We start from the raw sequence: 15,087 nt of genomic DNA, 5'->3' as shown, positions 1-15,087 counted from the left end.
TATGAGAGAGAGAGAGAGAGAGAGAGAGAGAGAGAGAGACGCCATTGTGTGTGCTGCCATCTCTTGCCTCCTCAATGAAAGTGGCCAAGGAGCAGCCAGTAACGCAGCGAGCAAAGAAATGGATCTGATTTATGAAACAGCTTGTGGTTGCAATCACATGTGTTAATATCTCCAAATCAGAATGTATTCTCCAATACAATGACAATTAATACTTACTTACTGGCGAGATTATGTCCAAAACTTGTTCGTACTTGATGTGTTCTCGTTGAAAAGGACACGATGAGAAGTCATAAGTATCGCAGAGATGTTAGCGTGTGTTACTCTGGCTTCCCTTCAAGACGAATAAATCTTTCGCCTTTTACTAAAGATTTCCGTGGAGGGGAGCATTAAATGAGTCTATAACCAATTTTTCTCAGTGCTCGGCATATGCTGAGCCATAAATGCAAGTCAAATTTAGATATTATGTTGTATACAGCGAATTAGCTGCAATGTTATAGCAAGAGTTAGTGACGGTTGAGCTCTTTTCGAACCCGAAATAACGCGTAACCATTTTTGGGCGTTGGCGGTTAGAGGAATTCCTGAGCATTCACACTACACGACACGTCGCGTCGAAAGAACGTCGTGACGTTGTAGTTGTAAAATACTCACGAGAGGCGCTATTTCGTAGTTCATGGTAGATCGTCATAAAATGCTGAAATTTAGTTTAAAAGCAGCTTGCAATGTTTGCTGTTACACTTGACGAGGAATAAGAACAGTGAGCAAAACGAGCCGGTGTTAGAATAAAATGTTAAAAAATCGAGATTGTGACAGTCTTTCCAAGGAGCTAAAGAGGAGTCATCGTTCTATAAATATTTCAGAATGCCTAAACAAGCTTTTTTTATCTGTTAAGAAAGATACAAAGAGAAATTCAGATTTAGGCGTCCAATATCACCACAAGAGAAGCAGATGATTTGCTTTAAGGTATGTCTACACGGGCCATTTCGCTGAACTTCGAAACAAATACGGAGGTGCTAATTTCCGGCAGCAACAGGGAAATAGCACGTGACTCCTTCAATGGCTCGTGGAGGCATACTTCCCGAGAAACCTTGATGTGACGTTCTGCTGACGGCGTGTGTAAATGCCACCATTTGGACTACAGAGGAAAATCTTTTGACGTGACAGTGGCGTTCTGTCAAGTGTGGATCCACTTTTAGGAAAGCGGCTGCGATTGGGTTGACGTAATCTCTCACTCTTAGTATGCACTTCTCTAAATACATTTTCTTTAATTCAACTAGGTGAAAATTCCAGCTGTAACTGAATGGAAGAGGTTCAAGCCACGTAAATAAATGAAATAGTCTCACGTCTTCAGTGTGCTTATAGTTCCAAAATAACGTCGGGCAGATTCTCTATTTATGTACATGGTATCAGTAATTGGTGCATCAATAGTTTATTAGTATTGTTACTATGTATTCAACTACTGAAGTCTGTTTTTATTCAGTTTAAACGTCGCCAATAGTAGGATTTTCTCTCGTCACCTCTTGCTTTTAATGCCTGTGCATTTCCTCCTCGGCAGTGGAGAGACTATAACGGGCGAATAGTGACACAAGCTGACCATCTAGTATAGTCGTATTTTCGGATGACCTATAACAGAACAGTTCGTTGGGCCGCCGTTGGGCGGAAGGCAGCGAGAGGATAAACTTGTTTCCCCACTCCCCACCGCGCTCCCTCGCACGTGAATTCAGCTGCGTACTGTAGGTAGAGAGGGAGAGAGAGAGAGAGAGACGCCATTGTGTGTGCTGCCATCTCTTGCCTCCTCAATGAAGGTAGCCAATGAGCAGCCAGTAACGCAGCGAGCCAAGAAATCTATCTGTTTTATGAAGCAGCTTGTGGTTGCAATCACATGTGTTAATATCTCCAAATCAGAATGTATTCTCCAATAAAATGACAATTAAGACTTACTTACTGACGAGATTATGTCCAAAACTTGTTCTTACATGATGTGTTCTCGTTGAAAAGGACACGATTAGAAGTCATAAGTATCGCAGAGATGTTAGCGTGTGTTACTCTGGCTTCCCTTCAAGACGAATAAATCTTTCGCCTTTTACTAAAGATTTCCGTGGAGGGGAGCATTAAATGAGTCTATAACTAATTTTTCTCAGTGCTCGGCGTATGCCGAGCCACAAATTCAATACAAACTCATATACCACGACGAATACAGAGAAACTGCTGCGAAGTTATGGCAAGCAGTTAGTGTCTGTTAAGCTCCATTCTTACAAAGGGTGCCCTCCTCAGATTTAGGTATAATTTGGCACACTGGATAGGCCTTAAAAACTGAACACTGATCAATCGAGAAAACAGGAAGAAGTTGTGTGGAACTGTGAAAAAACAAGCAAAATATACAAACTGAGTAGTCCATAGGCAACATCAAGGATAAAGTGAGCGCCGTGGTCCCGTGGTTAGCGTGAGCAGCTGCGGAACGAGAGGTCGTTGGTTCAAGCCTTCCCTCCAGTAAAAAGTTTTAATTTTTATTTTCAGACAATTATCAGAGTTCAGGCACTCACACACAATCAATTTCACTCTCCAAAATTCCAGGACATGTTCAGATTTGCTTGGACATATGCAGGATTTGACGGTCTACACACGGAAAATTTTGAAAACGTTAAAAACATGTGTTTTGACAGAGCACAGAGAAAACTGTGCTACTGTGAAACTGTTGCATTCATTTGTTGCAGTTTATGCGACACACTCTTATGTTTTCATCACTTTTTTGGGAGTGATTATCACACCACAAGAAAACCTAAATTGGGCAAGGTAGAAGAATCTTTTTACCCATTCGCCAAGTGTGCAATTTAGGTGGGTTGACAACATATTCCTGTCATGTGACGCACATGCCGTCACCAGTGTCGTATAGAATATATCAGACGTGTTTTCCTGGATCAAATGTTTTCGGTTCCCATTGGAGAGTCACGTCCTTTCGTCTGCTAATCGCACGGTTTTGCAGTGCGGTCGCAAAACACAGACACTAAACTTATTAAAGTGAGCAGAGACGTCAATGAACGAACGGACAGATCATAACTTTGCAAAAATAAAGTGAGTAATCTTTTCGCTCGAGGGAAGACTTGAACCAAAGACCTCTTGTTCCGCAGCTGCTCACGATAACCACGGGACCACGGCGCTCCTGTGCCCACATTGTCCTTGATGTTGCATATGTTGCCCATGGACTACTCAGTTTGTATATTTTGCTTATTTTTTAATAGTTCCACACAATTTCTTCCTGTTTTCTCGATTGATCTGTGTTTAGTTTTTCAAGGCCTATCCACTGTGCCAAATTATAGCTAAATCTGAGGGGGGGGGGGGGGGTGCGATGGGGAGGTTCCCTTGTTAGTATAGGGAAAAACGCCTAACTGGGGACTAAACTCGGGATACCTTGGCGACTTCTGGCTGGTTACCGAGCTTAACCGGAGAATGTTTCCAAGATAGCAGGAATAGTGATAGATACAGACAATGATGACGATTTTTCGCTATCAAAAACGAAGCCGCACTTCGCCTTTTCAATGTTGAGAACCTGGAATATATGACGCACACATGAGACTATAGAAATAAAAGAACAGGAGACAAATTGTTTCACAATTCAAGAGAAATTTAAAGAAGGTAACTCGCCAGTCACTGTTTTAAGTGGTGTGGTTCTTCGATTTGATTATGTCTGTTATAGCACAGTCTGCTAAATAAAACAAAAGAATCATTTTCACTACTGCAGCACATGCCAGATAAACAAGGCTATTGCACGATTAGACATTTTAATGTGGCTAATTTAGATAATTAACACGGTGTAAATGAACAGTATTATTTTAGAAAACAGACAAATAGCGTCATGGGGCCGTCATATATTCCAGGTTCTCACGTACAACATTGAAAAGGCGAAGTGTGGCTTCGTTTTTGATAGCGAAAAATCGTCATCATTGTCTGTATCTATCACTATTCCTGCCATCTTGAAAACATTCTCCGGTTAAGCTCGGTAACCGGCCAGAAGTTGCCAAGGTATCCCGAGTTTAGTCCCCAGTTAGGCGTTTTTTCCTATACTAAGAAAGGAGCTTAACAGACACTAACTCTTGCCATAACATCGCAGCGGTTTCTCTGTATTCGTCGTGATATCTGAGTTTGTATTGAATTTGTGGCTCGGCATATGCCGAGCACTAAGAAATACTGTTCATTTACACCGTGTTAATTATCTAAATTAGCCACATTAAAATGACGAATCGTGCAATAGCCTTGTTTATCTGGCATGTGCTGCAGTAGTTAAAATGATTCTTTCGTTTTATTTAGCAGACTGTGCCATAACAGATATAATCAAATAGAAGAACCAACCCACTTAAAACAGTGACTGGCGAGTCACCTTTTTAAATTTCTCTTGAATTGTGAAACAATTTGTCTCGTGTTGTTCTTTTATTTCTTTCAGCAATGATTCTGTTCCACCAACGAACCAGCTACTACTGATATTCAAATATTGCGCCTCTGATGATTTCCTTCGGTCCATTAGAAACTTCATTGGTATTTGCAAAGGGGCATCCAACAGTATTGCTAAAAGGATATGTATGACACAGGACAGCGTCTTCGAGAGACAGGTTTTGTTAATTTTTTTCAGTTCTCTGGTGAAATTTAATTAAAAATAAAATAAACAACTATATTTGGAGTTAGATAATTTTAATCTGAAATCATTTGCTTTAATTTTTGTTTTCTGATGCCAATTTTGAGCTTTATGCTCTAAAGACTGCTTGTGTTCTTGTTGTGGTCTTCAGTCCAGAGACTGGTTTGATGCAGCTCTCTAAGCTACTCTATCCTGTGCAAGCTTCTTCATTTCCAAGTAACTATTGCACCCTACATTCTTCTGAATCTGCTTAGTGTATTCATCTCTTGGTCTCCCTCTACGATTTTTACCTTTCACGCTTGGTGATCCCTTGATGCCTTAGAACATGTCCTACCAACCGATTTTTCTTCTAGACAAGTTGTGCCACAAATTCCTCTTCTCTCAGTTCTGTTCAGTACCTTCTCATTAGTTATGTGATCCACCCATCTTATCTTCATCATTATTCTGTAGCACCACATTTTGAAAGCTTCTATTGTATTCTTGTCTAAACTATTTATCGTCCACGTTTCACATCCATACAGGGCTTCACTCTATACATATACTTTGACAAAAGACTTTCTGACACTTTAACTCTACACTCGATGTTAACAAATTTCTCTTCTTCAGAAACTCTTTTCTTGCCATTGCCAGTCTACATTTTATGTCTTCCCTACTTCGACTATCATCAGTTATTTTGTTCCCCAAATAGCAAAACTCATCTACTACTTTAAGTGTCTCACTTCCTAATCTATTCCCTCAGCATTACCTGATTTAGTTAGACTACATTCCATTATCCTCATTTTGCTTTTGTTGATGTTCATCTTATATCCTTCTTTCAAAACACTATCCATTCCGTTCAACTGCTCTTCCTTGTCCTTTGCTGTCTCTGACAGAATTACAATGTCATCGGCAAACCTCAAAGTTTGTATTTCTTCTCAACAGATTATATTCCTACTCCAAATTTGTCTTTTGTTTCCTTTACTGCTTGCTCAATGCATAGATTGAGTAACATCGGGGAGAGGCTACAACCCTGTTGCACTCCCTTCCCAACCACTGCTTCCCTTTTGTGCCCCTTGTCTCTTATTCTTTCACATTTGAGGACAGGTATTTTTATTCTGAAAACAAAACTGACAGTTTTAAGCTGAGATAACTGATAAATCGCTCCTCCAGTTACTTCCCCTTCTCTCCCAGATAACAAATAGCTGCTGGAGATGATTGTACAAGCCAAAATTATGTATGAAATAGTTAATGTTTCTCAGACATTTAGGGTGGGATGCAGTAACAACCACCTCCAGTTCGGATATGTGCCAAAGGTACATTTCTACCTCAAGAATATAAAAATTGTTATGGTTCTTTCTTATAAAGGTTGGCATTTTATTCTTGATAAGTACCCTCAGTATGATTACTAATAATCACAACATCATGGAAACATGATTTACATGTGCCCAAGAACTGTAAAAGTGGATGCACAAATAGCATTCAATAATTCAGCGAAAGCACTTTGGATTCTCTGGAAGCTTGGTTTCAATTAAATGGTCTGAAACTAAACATTACAAAAACACAACTCACACAGTTCAAAACAAAACAATCTAAACCAAGTGAGATCTATGTCCTACATAAAAATGAGAAGATAGAACCAGCAGGCACACTCAGAATATTTCGATAACAAACTAAATAGCTTTTTTTTTTTTTTTTTTTTTTCAATGAGTATGTTACATGATATAATAAATGTGGACAGCTGAAAAATTGTGTACCATAGTTGCTTCAAATCTGTCATCAGATATGGCATAATTTTTTGGGGTAATTCAAGTTATATGATATGGATTTTAAAACTTCAAAAAAGAATCATTAGGAAGATGTGTGCCACACATCCAAGAACCTCATGTCACCCATTGTTTAAAAAACTAAATATATTATCTGTCCTGTCACTATACAATTTTGAAATTCTAATTTTTCCTGTACAGTAAACCTGAACTTTTCAAAGAATTTCACTTCAAAAACACTTGCACAACTAGGCAAAAACAAAATTTTATGCTCCCTCCACACTGATTAAAGCTATATTCAATGACTTCTCAATACATTAGCATGAAAATGTACAATAAATTAAAGGGCTGTGATATTCTGAGCATGGAAATTGGTCATCTAAAGAAAAAATTACATGAACTCTTAGAGGAAAATTGTTACTATTGAGTGGAGGAGTTTATGAATGACGAGGTTATAATTTAAACCGAGCAACTAACATCTCTGTAAAAAAATATTTTTTGTACAAAAATGTAAAAGTATTGTACTGCTAGAAAACTGTTTGATAACTATACTTGTTATTATTTTGAAGTCTGTAAACTAAATCCCTAATATTATATATTGACATGTCTCCAGTACAACAGGTAAACATGATCTAAATATTGTATGTTATGAGATGAAATAAATCAGATCAAATCAAAACCTGTAGAGCAGCTGTAGAATTGATTCTTCGACATCCTGTGCAGCAGGTGTAACATTATTCTGGGAAGGGTCACCTCCCCACTGCAAGCACTTGTCACTCTTCAAGTTACAGAAAGAAATATGATCATAGCTGGAGGAGTTACTACTTTACAGTGACATAATGGTTTTTGTGATCTCTTGAGCACATTCAAAAATGGTCCCCTTCTTGAGCACATTATTTGGTAAAACTGATGTTTTGTGGTGAAGTATGCAGGTCCTGTTTAAGTAAATCTAATGAATCTGCTGTTGTCAAGTCAATTTCAGGTTCCAATACGGTTAGGAAGAATTAATTCAATTTATTAGGCAATGATTTTAATTTCATTTCATCTGTCTCTCTTGCTATATCTTCTTGGAATTTTAAATTTTATTTGCATAGTACATGGTTTTTACTTTTGGTGACACGGTTAAGGTTTTTGCTATACTGGTTGCATCATTCCATTAATTCTTGATTACAGCTCTTGCCATTAAATAAAGTTATCTCTTTCCAAAAGACACTTCAGTCCCAGATGTTAGCCAACTTTTCCCTGTAGCGTTCTCTGTTCCTGACCCATTGTAAAGAAGACTGGATTCATAATTTTGTAATAATAATTTTAGGAGAGAATTAAAGGTCTGTTCTACTGCATATATTTGGTAAACTTCTTCCTATTTTTCATCCTGTAAATTCTTCCTGTATAAAATTTAAATGAGTCAGCATTTACAATTCTCTGAAATTTTTACGATTATATTCTTAGCTAAACCAGGTTGATCGTGATGTTTTATTGCTGCTATCTGACCGTAATGGTCATATAAGCTGTTTATTATGAATCTCACATCTGTTTCATTAAAGGCAGTTGGATTTAAAAATAAATTCTCACTCACTTTGCACTAAGTTTTTCTGTTGTTGTTGGGAAATAGGATAAAACTGAAGCTGGACATCAATATCTCAAGGTGCTCTCAGTTACAACTATCTGAGATGACCGAGCGAGGTGGCGCAGTGGTTAGCACACTGGACTCGCATTCGGGAGGACGACGGTTCAATCCCGTCTCCAGCCATCCTGATTTAGGTTTTCCGTGATTTCCCTAAATCGTTTCAGGCAAATGCCGGGATGGTTCCTTTGAAAGGGCACGGCCGATTTCCTTCCCCATCCTTCCCTAACCCAAGCTTGCGCTCCGTCTCTAATGACCTCCGTCTCTAACCTAACTGAGATGAAACGTATAGTGAAATCTGCACATGCAACAACTTCCCACTGTTTTCTGCAAGTCATATTAGTAGATATGCTTCCATGCCTAATTACTGTTCAGTTTAATTTTTGCACTAGTCTGAGGCATGAAACTTAGTTTTTATGCATCCAGTGAAAATGCATAACACGGAACTGATGAGATCGAAACATTTTTTGTGTGGAATGTTATTATCATGTGCAATGTGAGTGGAAAAAAGAAACAATGCTGTATTACTGGTATTATCAAATTTTATTGCAGTTCAGTAATTTGATTTCCTGCTAAAACTTACCCTTGTATGTACATCCTATAAGAAGGGTAGTCTTAAAGTTTTAGTTATCACATAGGATACCTGTTAAAAATTTGTTTGTTTGTTTGCAGGTACATGCCTATAGGTCTGGTACACAATGAAATCTGTGTGCCACAGTGTGGTAGACCACTGCTAGAGGAGCTGAAACAAAATTATGCAGCCCTCCGATCTTCATCTACATCTATACTCTGCAAATCACTATAAAGTGCATGGTTCCATTCATGTGTGGAACGTGAGAAGAATGATTGTTTTCAATGCCCCTGTGATGCTGTAATTAATTTAATGTTGTCCCCACAATTCTTATGGAAACAATATGTAGGAGGTTGTAGTGCATTCCTAGAGTCATCATTTAAAACCAGTTCATGAAACCTTGTTAGCATACATTCTTGGGATAGTTTCCATCTGTCTCCAAGAGTCTGCCTGTTCAGTTGTTTCAACATATCTGTGATGCTTTCCTGTGGGTCAAACAAACGTGACCATTTGTTGGCCATCTCTGTATACATTCAATATCCCCTGTTATTCTCATTTGTTACAGTTCCCACACAGCTTTGTGTATTCTGGATGCATCACATGAGAGATTTGTAAGCAATCTTCTTTGTAGACTGATACCTTTTTCCTAGTATTCCATCAATAAAGAGAAGTCTGCTACCTGCTTTACCCATGGCAGAGCCTATGTGATAATTCCATTTCATGTCACTACCATACCAAGTGTTGTTACAACCAAGTGTGTATATGAGTTTGCTGATTCCAACGGTGACTCACTAACATAGAATACTAAGTTTTCTTGTTTTGTGAAGTGCTCAGTATTCCATTTCCAAACATTTGGAGCATCTTTGCACCACTTTGAAATCTTAATCAAGGCCTGACTGAATATTTTTGCAGCCTCATTTAGACTGCACTTCATTGTTGGTAACTGCATAAAAAGAGAAAAATTGGAACGTTTGGACTGTACTTCATTGTAGATAACTGCATGCACAGGATAGAGTAGCATGGAGAGCTGCATCAAACCAGTCTCAGGACTGAAGACCACAACAAAAACAACAACAACTGCATCAAAAAATATGAGGTTAGTATTAATGTTGTTCTCAAGGTCATTAATTAACTACATGAACAGCAAACAACCCATCACACTTTACCAGGAGTACAACTGCAGTTACTTCTACATCTGTCGATCACTCTCCATCCAAGATAAACATGCCTGAGTCCCTGCCAAGCAATTTTCAGTCCAGTCATATTTTGCCTGATACCGCACACAGTCGTACTTTTGATAATAAGCTTAGGTGTGGTACTGAAGCAAATGCTTTTCAGAAATTGAGAAGCATTGCATCTGCCTGAGAAACTTGATCCATGGCTTTCATGATGTCATGTGAGAAGAGTTCGAATTGGATTTCACATGATCCGTATTTTAGAACTCTGTCCTGATTTCCATGTAGGAAGCTGTGCTGATTAAGATACTTCATTGCATTTGAGCTTAGAATATGTGCCAAGATTCTACAACAAATGGATGACAAGGATATTAGACAGCAGTTTTGGGTGGATCACTTCTCCTACCCTTCTTGTAGACCAGTGTGACCTGCGTTTCCTTGCAACTGCTGGGCACACTTTTTTGTTGGGGGGTTCTATGGTAAATTGTAGTTAACAGAAGGGCTAACTCAACTGCAGATTGGACGTATGAGGCGAGTTCAAAAAGTTTTGAGAATTTTAATTTTTTGTAAATAATTTTGTTTATTCATCTACGTTTATGTTATGTCCTTCAAAGTAGTCCCCATTAGGCACTATACACTAATACCAGCACTTCTTCCAACCTCTGGGTCACTTCTAAAACTTGGTGGTTTGGATAACATTCAGCTCTTTCAGCAATGCCCTTTTAACCTCATCTAAGCTTGTAAAATGATGGCCCTTTAAGGTTCTCTTTATTTTTGGAAACAAAAAAGTCACACGGGGCAACATCTGGCGAGACTGGGGCATCATTACAGTGTTGTTTCTTGCCCCAAAAATTCACAAACAGGCAATGGAGTGTGAGCAGGTGCATTATCATGGTGCAAAAGCCCATAAATTATTTTGCCACAAATCCAGGTACCCCCCTCCACCTCTCCCCCACTTACAGCGTTTACATACTCCCAGAATTTCTTTGGGTTTTGTGAAAGATCTTTCGACGGTATTCACCTACAGTAGTCATTGAATAGTGGATACTCTGTTCAAGAAACACAAGAGGAGGAGGTATACTTGGAAAAGGCCAGTGATACAGGAAACTTCAGTTAGATTACATCATGACCAGGCAGAGGTTCCGAGATCAGATACTGGATTGTCAGACAGACCCAGGAGCAGGCATAGACTCAGATCACAAAGTAGCGGTGATGAAGAGTAGGCTGCAGTTTAAGAGATTAGTTAGTGAGAATCAGTAAGTAGAGAACTGAGATACGGAAGGACTAAGGAATGATGAGATACGCTTGAAATTCTCTAAGGCTGTAGATACAGCAATAAGGAATAGCCCAGTTGGCAGTAGAGTTGAAGAGGAATTGACATCTCTAAAAAGGGCAATCACAGAAGTTGGAAAGAAAAAGACAGGTACAACAAAGGTAACTGTGAAGAAACCAAGGGTAACATTCTTCAGTTGGTCAATGAAAGAAGGAAATACAAAAATGTTCAGGGAAATTCAGGAATACGAAAACACAAGTCGCTGAGGAATGAGATAAATAGCAGGGAGATGATATTGCTGCATGAAAAAGGTGAAGAAATAAAAAAAGAAATGATTGTTTGAACGTCTGACTTGGCATATGGGAAAGTCAGATTTAGAAGAGATAGGGGATCTGTTATTAGAGTCAGAATTTAAGAGGGCTTTGGAGGACTTACGATCAAATAAGGCAGAAGGGATAGAGAACATCCCATCAGAATTCCTAAAATCATTGGGGGAAGTGTCAACAAAACACGTTGCGGTTGATAATGGAAGCAAGACTAAGAAAAATCAAGACATGTTTGTAGGGTTTGTCAACATAGAAAAAGGCGTTCAACAATGTAAAATGGTGCAAGATGTTCGAAATTCTGAGAAAAACAGGGGTAAGCTATAGGGAGAGACGGGGAATAAACAATATGTACAAGAGCCAAGAGGGAACAATGAGAATGTACGACCAAGAAGCAAGTACCTGGATTAAAAAGGGTATAAGATAGGGACTGTTCAATCTGTACATCGAAGAAGCAATGATGGAAATAAAAGAAAGGTTCAGGAGTGGAGTTAAAATTCAAGGTGAAAGGATATTGATGATATGGTTCGCTGATGACATTGCTGTTCTGAGTGAAAGTGAAGAAGAATTACATGATCTGCTGAATGGAATGAACAGTTTAATGAGTAGAGAATACAGATTGTGAGTAAATTGAAGAAACACGAAAGTAATAAGAAGTAGCAGAAATGAGAACAGGGTGAAACTTACCATCCGGGAAAAATTACGGCTGTAGTTTCCCCTTGCTTTCAGCCGTTCGCAGTACCAGCACAGCAAGGCCGTTTTGGTTAATGTTACAAGGCCAGATCAGTCAATCATCCAGACTGTTGCCCCTGCAACTACTGAAAAGGCTGCTGCCCCTCTTCAGGAACCACATGTTTGTCTGGCCTCTCAACAGATACCCCTCCGTTGTGGTTGCACCTACGGTACGGCCATCTGTATCGCTGAGGCACGCAAGCCTCCCCACCAACGGCAAGGTCCATGGTTCATTATGAATAGGTTTCCGAAATATCCTTTCTAGGTAGTAGTCAGAGAGGGCATTTAGTTATGTTTCATAGGATGTTTTGATCATGCCCACCTCTAAAAGAACTGTAGTCATCCTAATTGAATGTTGGCTGATGAAAGTGTCCACTAATGATTGCAGTATGATTAGGCAGCTCATGTACAAGCTAACAGGGGTTTTCTTTAAAGTTGCCATTTAGGAAGTGAGTCTGATGGTTGATGGAAGGATCCAATTATAATTTTATGCCCACTCTCAATACTGAGTCTTGCCTAAACAATCTCGCATGCAGCTTCAATTTCTACTTTGGTGGATCTGATTTTTTTGTCTGCACCAGTTCCATTTCCTGTTTCACTGTTCTTGTATTCGGTTTAAATTTTTACAAAGATCTGATTACTGTCAACTTCATGTTTTAAACAGCTTATTGTGCCTTGTATCATGTGAGCTTAAGCACTTTAAGAGTTCTTCAAGCTCTAGGACTTTGCTGTGAATGCTTTAGAGTTAACAACTAGGGTTTCAATACCCTACTTACTTTTGAATACATTATGGGAGTGACAGTGATCAATATGTTACAAATATTTACTATTAAAAACAGTCTTGATCATGATTTATTTAGTAGGGTGACCGGTTTCGACCAGTCAATGAGTAAGAACCTTCTCTAGCAGAAGGAGGTTCTTACTCACGGGTCTGAAGATGACCACAGTAGTGGTCGAAATCGGTCACCATACTAAATAAATCATGATCAAGACTGTTTTTAATAGTAAATATTTCAATACTCTCACTGACAAGAGGGAGGGGGGGGGGCATTTCTTTGGATCTATATTGATACTTCTGAGTCTCCTACATCTGGTGTCATCTGGATTGGATGGAAGGTCCTTAATTAAAAGACCCTTCTTTGCACTCCACACACGTGGGTACCTGCCTCCTGAACCATTTAGGAGGACTGTATAACTCTCAACCTGTGGCGCAAGTGTAGGTAGTCACAGTCTAGCTTGTCATAGAACGTTTGCAGTGTTGGGTCAACCCTTGCACTCATCTCGGAACTGTGGGAGGTGGGGGCACAATCTATTCTGGGGACAGTCCTGCAGGTTGTTAGCTTCATTGAAACTCTGCGAGCAAGGTTAGTATTCTCAACCTTCTATGCTAGTTGCTGGAATGATCCAAGTGTGATATTGTGGCCCAGACGAAGGGCCAAAAGGCATCACTTGTTGCAAAGTGTGCTACAATCTGCAGCTGTTCCCTCAGTGGCTTCCGAATATTCTCTTCACCACACTGAATGCCCCCCCCCCCCCTCCCCCCTTAGACACAAACCTTGAATGCACCTGGTGTTCCTTTCCATGCCTCACTGCCATTTCCCTAAGGGGTTTGAACTACCGACAATTAACAGACCATAATATGTAGGCTTTCACGGCTGGCATCTTCATTAGTTAAAACACCAGGGCTGAGAGGCCATGGTCGATCTGTAAAACTACTACTTCCTGATGTTTCGTTGCCAACTGTGTGACACACTACACCCCTTGGCAACTTCTGGGTTGTATAAAATTCCATGTAGCCGTGGGAAGGTTTATATTGGAAGAACGACAAGAAGTGTCAATACCTGCTTAACCAAACACAAAATAAACTGTCGACTGGGACGTACCAAGAAATCAGCTGCTGCGAAACATGTTTTTAAAGACGATGATCATGAAATAAAGGTTAGTGAGACAAGCGTGCTAGCCAGGACATCACATTATTATGCACATATGTATAGGGAAGCTATAGAGATTAGAAACACCACAATAATTTTAATAGAGAGGAAGGCTTAAAGTTGGGCAAGATATGGTAGTTGAATTTGCACCAATGATGTTGCAATTGATTACCTTCAATCGAGAATAATGATGTTAGTCAGAGATAGACTTTCAGCCGGCCCCACGTGACATATGGTGGATATAAATGGGACCTCCACGGCCTGGCAGCCAGTCGTTGACTCACCTCGGAAGATGTTGCCTGCAGTTGGCAGCGAAACGTCAGGAAGAAGTAGTTTTACAGATTGACCACGGCCTCTCAGCCTGGAACGTTTAACTAATGGATTAATAGACCCCCTTGCATATGCTGCCCCTTGACAAAGGTCACAGTAGGTTTTCCAGCAGTTGAAGCAAGTCTCCCGGCTCAGTTATGGATTCATCTTGAACCTGTTGATTAGGTGGATGGGTGTTAACATCCTGTGTTCTTTCTGATCGCTGTCTCATCAGTTCAAGACACCTAGACATACTATTGACATGTCACTCACATTCAATTGGGTGAATAATGTAGGTCCTGTATTTTCTGCAGGAGAGATATTATCCATAGTAGATGATAGTACTTGTGGTGCCTCTGGTACCCAATTCTCAGTAGCACTCCCTACACACCCATTCGCAGTAGTTTCAAATTGCTTAACAGTAGTCAGGGCAATTTCCATTTGCTTACTAGTAGCAACCAACTTATCCCAACAAACCCAGTGAAGCTGCATTATTCCTGGTGCAATATTTTACAGGACAGTAAACAAATAATTTTGTACTAAGCTTTCAGATTCTCTTTTAATTTATGAGTGATATGCTATAACAGTAACTTTTCGGAACTTAAGTGATTTACAGCCAGAAACTATATATTTTACAACAGGATACTTGGTACATTTTACTGTTATGTGAAACGTTTTACAAGTTACGGTCACTAAGAAAATTTGATATTAGTGTTAATTTATGACAAACGCAGACAGTATACACTTCTGTTAGAGGGACAAATGACTGTAAAACAGAAAAAC

The 15,087-nt window shown here is 39.4% G+C and overlaps 1 long non-coding RNA gene and 2 other non-coding genes across 4 annotated transcripts; all 3 read left to right on the top strand.

Annotated features, from left to right (window-relative positions):
• Window positions 1-317: 317 nt before the first annotated feature.
• On the top strand, window positions 318-436 carry LOC126254579 (U5 spliceosomal RNA). The gene has a single exon (XR_007546245.1). It is a non-coding gene; the product is annotated as a U5 spliceosomal RNA (small nuclear RNA).
• Window positions 437-2,039: 1,603 nt separating this feature from the next.
• Window positions 2,040-2,158, top strand: LOC126254578 (U5 spliceosomal RNA). The gene has a single exon (XR_007546244.1). It is a non-coding gene; the product is annotated as a U5 spliceosomal RNA (small nuclear RNA).
• A 781-nt stretch (window positions 2,159-2,939) lies between these two features.
• On the top strand, window positions 2,940-9,248 carry LOC126252094 (uncharacterized). Of its 2 annotated transcripts, none has more exons than XR_007545828.1 (2): window positions 2,940-3,069; window positions 8,663-9,248. It is a non-coding gene; the product is annotated as an uncharacterized LOC126252094 (long non-coding RNA). The 2 variants fall into 2 exon arrangements; XR_007545829.1 differs by lacking the exon at window positions 2,940-3,069 and adding an exon at window positions 4,464-4,601.
• Window positions 9,249-15,087: the final 5,839 nt, after the last annotated feature.

The sequence above is a fragment of the Schistocerca nitens genome, chromosome 4 (genome assembly GCF_023898315.1).
Source record: "Schistocerca nitens isolate TAMUIC-IGC-003100 chromosome 4, iqSchNite1.1, whole genome shotgun sequence".
Taxonomy (NCBI): domain Eukaryota; kingdom Metazoa; phylum Arthropoda; class Insecta; order Orthoptera; family Acrididae; genus Schistocerca; species Schistocerca nitens.
The sequence above is the reverse complement of the archived record's forward strand: the minus strand, read 5'-3'. Positions and strand labels throughout refer to the sequence as shown.